Below are 6,166 nucleotides of genomic sequence, written 5' to 3' on the forward strand. Positions count from 1 at the left end.
ATCCGCCGGTCATTGTGCTTGTAACAGTATTCTTCCGCCCAGTAAAACCAAACACAGACGTTATCTGAACAGTATTTAGGAAATACATATATCCTTTCATATTTGATGTAGAAAAAAAAAAGAAATCGGCGCATTTCAGCAATGCAGTTATTATTGAGGCAATTCAGCATGAACTCTTATTACCTGTTTAAAACTTCGCTAAGCTAGAGGTGCGCATGTGCAAACAGACTTCTCTAGCAGGGGTTCGAAATTTCCACTATATCATTCAGTAAAAGCGATGGTTCTACAGTTTTGCCACAGGTTCTATAGCAAGAGTCATCTATTCAAATATAATTGTCTGCCATACAGTTTCCGAAAAATGTAGAACCAAATAAACCGATGACGCAGTCAGGGACTATTTTTCATAGCTGGGCGGAAGCATTACTGCAGCAGTGCGCTGTTAGTCCTTGTGAGTGTATATAAGGAGAGTGTGTGGAAGCAGGCGCGGCACAGTGCAGACGGCAGAAGAAAGAGGAAGAATGAAGGAAACGGGGAGGACGCTCAGCTGTGAAAGCCTTGGTGACCCAGAAGACGGTAAGTATATATGCTTGGCTGGGGTGAGTATAAACTGTGGTAGGTGCACGTAGCAATGAATGTTAGCCCACATTACAAACTGGTTTGCTTAGCATTTAGATAGTGAACAGCAAACTGTACTAGGAAACCGAAGGTATTGTCGAGCGTGAGTGGGGTGTTGCACTTGTGTGTGGTCCGTTTATGATCCGTATTTGTTGTCAGACGGGGCGTTCTACATGTGTGTGGTTCTTTTATGATCCTTAGGATCTGTCGAGAGAAGATAATCCACTGACGTGAGCAGGAACATGTCCGCACTGTAGGGGGATATAATGAAGTACTCAGGAGACGTGCCTAGAAGCCAAGACAGAAAAGTGCTGTGATCAGGTTCTCCTACCTTGTTTTGAATGTGGCTTAATCTACCGAGTGTCTCTGCAGCCCTTGTGATAGGTGCGGCTGCTCCCAGTGAATGTGTGCCGTGAGTTACCACTAGGTGGCAGTATGATTCTACCAGTTACAGTAAGCCTGACAGATGAGCACTCGCTGTGGGGAGGGGGTGGGTGGGGGAACATTGAGTTTTCTCCAAATTTTATTTTACAGGTGTTATGAACTTGTCTGAAGTCTTAAGGTGAAAAATTAAAAGCTCCATCAGCAGCTCTAAACTTAAATGAAATGTTCAAGTTACTTTCTAAAGAAGGCTAATACAGGCATCTGATACTGGTATATAATTTTGGTATCTGGTTTACTTTGGGGTTCCCAGTCTGAGTTAACCACTTAGTCTCCTTAGTTAGGGCCAAGTCTAAATGTGGGGGGGAGGAAGAGAATAACAGCCTGTAGGCTAGTAAGTTGCTAAAGCCTATGTGCTCTGAGGATCCTCTGACCTCACAGCGTCACGTGGCATGTGAAGCCTCCAGCCCACCATCATTAGGGTTAGGTATTACTGATGGATATCACCGTGCATGGTATTTAGCCCTGCTGCTATATACTACCAGACTCGAGCATGTCACGTGACACGTAGTTCACAGGATTTAGCCATTAGCCTGTAGTTATGATCCTCTATAATTTATGGGTAGTAGTTAATGATATAGGGATAGTGGTACGCCCAGTCACTGGGGGTGGGGTGGGTTATAAATGGCTATTTTTAGATTCTTTACAGAACACACCCACATGTCAAGCACTACCTGTTCCTGCCAAGACCTACAGTGGATCCTTAGATGATGCTTCCCTTAGCCTGTGATGTACTACAGCCCAGTGTACCATTAGGAGCTTGGGTCCTTATCTTGTGAGCCTGAGGTGTTCCCTACCTGTGCCAGTGGTTTCTGCATCTGAAGGTCCCAGTGCTACTGTCCAGTCAGTGGAAGGACTTCTTGGTTCCTGTTGATCCCATCATCAAATCTCCTAGCTTTGGGTCCCTAATAAAGATGAGCATCTAGAAAGCCCCCCCTTCCTCCATTTGTCTTGGAGCGTTACCGTGTGAGAGAGGTCGCTCACTACATGTCCGTGGTATTCTGCAAGCCAAAGTCCAGTTACTATTCTCCTGCAATCGTCACATGCCCCATCCCCTAATGAAGATGAGCATCTAGAAAGCCCCTTCCTCCATTTGTCTTGTGAGCAAGAGGTCATTCCCTAAAGCCAAGCCAAAATCCTGTTACTACTGCCCAGTGAGTGGGAGAACTCTGCTGATCGTCACTTGCCCTATCCCCTAATAAAGATGAGCTGCTAGTGTGGTCCCTTGTTAGCCCTAGCCCTGTAAGGGCTTGTTAAGTTGCTGAACTGTATAATTTTGTGCACATTGAAGAAAGGCTATCACCTTAAGAACTCTTGTGTAAGATGAATACCTCTACATAAGTCAAGAACTTTTCTTCCAGAGCGATACCTGTTCTAAATCATGTAGTAGGGCTGGAAGTGAAATGTTTGATTCTTTTATATTTGAGGGGATGTTAATGTTTACTGCATCGCTGATTGACCTGTATTTGAGGGGGTGATATCTTTGTGTATATTATGCAATATTTTTTTAGTTCCTTGCTGTAATGTGTGTGCCATATTTGAGAAGCCTGTAGCGTCGGTGTGCCACATGAGCACATAGTTTGCATGCGTTTCCCAATTTGTGCTTTGTATTTGTTGAGCGCTTATTTAATTCCTACTTGCCTCCTGTGATTAATTCTAGACCTCAATGATTAGGTCTAATAGTGTCTGTGTCTAGTTACTGGTACACTTAATATCAGGGCGAGTATATTTGCTGAATGAGGTATCAAATGATTAACTAGCATTAAAACACTACACTATCCTGCTAATTCAATTAAACACTACAATATCATGATAAACCGATCAAAAAGAGTACATAAGAGGAAGTCTACAGCCTATTACTCAACCACCAGCAATAACAGGAAAGCATCAAATTCTTCACTTGAGCTACAGATCCTCCCCCACCGGAACACGCTTGGGACCAGATACACAGGAGGCGACCTATTCCTTTACCTTAAGGAGTCCTCTACAGCCAGGAGTGCGGAGCTCCCTGCATAAAACAATACTATAAAAGTCTTCCAAGTCACAATCGTATAACTTAGGTTTTTACTTCCATAAAATAATTGCACATCTTGGGTGTGTTTACCTAATAACCAAGAAATAACAAGTAATAAAAAAAAGTTATCAATTAATACCTTATTCATCAAACCTGTAAATAACCTCTACATGCTTGGAATGATTCCATAAAAGGACACAACCGCCTAAACAGCCACCTTTATTATACATGGACCAATGTTATTAATCTTAACCAGGTGTGCCATATGGCTTCCTAACGCTCAACGGGTACGATTCTTACATGTAATAAATGACAACCGTATGACTGCGCTATAAAGTATTCCTAAGTGAAAGCAATTACGGCTATAGCCTCACATTACAGGTACTCCGGCATCACTGCTTTTTAGTAAGGTTTTGTTGCCGCGATAAATACATTCTTGTACTTGGGGTTACTATCTAGTGCTCTTGTTGGATGAGTGTGTGGCTTCTGCTTGAGTCTTCAGTATTCTAGTAGGGCCTCCTGAGTGGTTTCCATTAGTGTGCATCACACTGTACTTATGAGTTCACCCCAATGTTATATATTTGACATCTTTTTCAATAAAAGTTCAGGTATTGAATTGAACCCTAGCCTGTTTGCTTTCAAGTTATTTTAACACTTTATTTCATCTAGCCCTGTCTATTTTAAAGGATTTGGTAAGTGTCTTCATTTTGTATATAGTTCGAGGTACTGAATTGTATTCCTAGACGTCTTTTAGTCAGCCTAAATCTTTTAGGGTCACCAATCATCTAGACTTAAGAACTCTTTGGAGGGAGGACTGGACGTTGTCCTGAATCTGCACAGCTTTAAAGGGGAATTATCAATGCTGGAGCATCGATTATCTTGTCTTGTTTTTCTTTTATTCCAGCTATAAGTTTATGGATAAGTTGTGGAATGGTGGTACTACTTAGGGGTGTGTCCTTGCACAGTCAGTCTGCCACTCTCTGCACTGATTGGACAGGGTCAGACTCTGCAAGGACCTCCCCTAACTGGTAACACCCATTTATACTCCTCACGAGAATAAATGCTTCAGAATTATTTCATGCACAATACAATTATTTAGTAAGACGTGTCAGGAGTGGTGCCAAGTACTTTTTTTTTTTTTTTTTTTTGTGGCACTGCTGTAATTGGTTGCTATGGGTAATGAAATAATTGTATTTATTTTTAATCCGATTTGTATATGGTGACATGTACACATCCTTATTGGTCCAAATGGCAGCACTAAAGAATATTAAGCTATCTGTTTAATAGGAGCAGTTAAAGAATATAGTGGACTTGGACATACATCTGCTGTATTTAGGAGTGAGCACTCGTAAGGGGAATCGGTCACAATTCCACCCCGGTTTCCCCCCACTGAGAGCACTCTAAGCTACACTGAAATACATTGTCAGACCTGCTGTCCAAACTGTATTAACTGTATTTCTGTGCGGCGCTGAGTGTTGGAAAATGTTGTTCAGGACTCATTTTGTGCAGTACTTGTATTATCTGTTATTATACTAGTCATCTCTTACTGCAAAGAGTAGTCCAGAATCATGGTGTCAAATTCCCTTTAATGCTTGCAGTTATTCATGGCCTCTTTATCAGTCACTTGAGAGCTCCTCTATATAGCGGATTTGGTGAGAAGTCAGCTGTATTCTTTATCGTCTCCTGTTAGCTGAAGGACAATATTTTTGTATTGATTGGCTAATAGGAGGGCTGACCTGTCCTCGTAGTAGATGGTCGTCAAACAGGGCAGCGCCAGTTTACTGAAATGGCAACTGATTATTCATTTGTCAGCAGTCAAAAAATATTTTGTAGCCTCCTAAGGAGCAATTGATGGTATTTTAGGTGGAGTGACTACCCTTTTGAAGCTGTACTTTTTAGAGAACTGGTAATTGATGAGGACCAAGCTTGCTTTTTTGCATCAATTCGGCAGCACTGTCAGGTGATATGGTACCCGCGACTGTGCTTTCTCACTGTAATGAAACCCACTACATCAGTTAAGTAGTTTTCAGATGGGTGTAATATGGCCTTAACTTTTTTACAACTGCCGTGCCTTCACATCTTGTGATAGAAGTTTGGTTAAGCAGAACCATAAGGTCTGGGCATTGCTGCTGTAATGTGGAAGCTAGAATTGCAGTCAGTGGCCTAACTTAATTGATGATTAAATGTTTTGCATAAGGCCCCTTGCAGACGGAGTGTTCCTCCGCAACGCAGCTCGCAACGCAGCTCCCGGCCTGACCTCCCACAGCACTGCCAGGAGTCACATAGCATTATATTGATTTATGATGCTATGTAACCCTTACAGTTCTGGAATGTATTGGATAACACTGGCATAATTCTACCAGTGTTGTCCAATACATTCCAGAACTGTAAGGGGTACATACCATAATAAATCAATATCCTGCTATGTGAATCCCGTCAGTGCTAGGAGGTCAGGCCGGATGCTGTGATGCGGACTCGCTGTAGGAGGAATGCTCGTCTGCAAGGGCCCTAAATTATATTTAAAAAATGATCAGAGAAAACATCATCCCCTCCCAATGAGTAGCATGTAATCTGATCTTGTAGTGAGTTGCCAAATCAGGTATAATTTTATTTACAATTAATTGGTCCTTAGGACCATAGGTGTCCCTGGATTTACACGTGTCATTAATATTAAAATGTAACGTTTATTTCTTGTCCTTAAAAAATGATGATGATAATATCTAGAACTTCTAAAGTTAAAATTGTCAGCTATGTCTGACTAGTATATTCTTGGTCATCCTATGTCTGATTATAAGGTACATCCACTAGAGGGCACTCTGCACTTCTATCTGTTGTCCTCTTAATTCCTTTGTTATGGCATAATCTATGCTCGGACAGTGCTCACTGTTAATTGCAGTGTGCTGCCTTCTGGCAGCAATTGCCTTAGTGGACTATATTCCTCTTCCCCATCTACAGTATCTATCACACTATTAGTTCAGACATGCGCTGGCTAAAAGACACACTGTCACTATCCAAATCAGGTGTCTCTTAAAATGGGGGTATGTTTAGGAGGAAGGTTTTCTTTTGATAGGGTAAAGTAAAATGTGTATATCTATA

General features: G+C 41.7%; 1 long non-coding RNA gene across 1 annotated transcript; it reads left to right on the top strand.

Annotated features, from left to right (window-relative positions):
* The first annotated feature begins 215 nt into the window (after positions 1 to 215).
* LOC122920173 lies at positions 216 to 3,691 on the top strand. The gene is made up of 2 exons (XR_006386889.1): positions 216 to 573; positions 817 to 3,691. It is a non-coding gene; the product is annotated as an uncharacterized LOC122920173 (long non-coding RNA).
* The last annotated feature ends 2,475 nt before the right edge of the window (positions 3,692 to 6,166 follow it).

Source organism: Bufo gargarizans, chromosome 10, assembly GCF_014858855.1.
Source record: "Bufo gargarizans isolate SCDJY-AF-19 chromosome 10, ASM1485885v1, whole genome shotgun sequence".
Taxonomy (NCBI): Eukaryota; Metazoa; Chordata; class Amphibia; order Anura; family Bufonidae; genus Bufo; species Bufo gargarizans.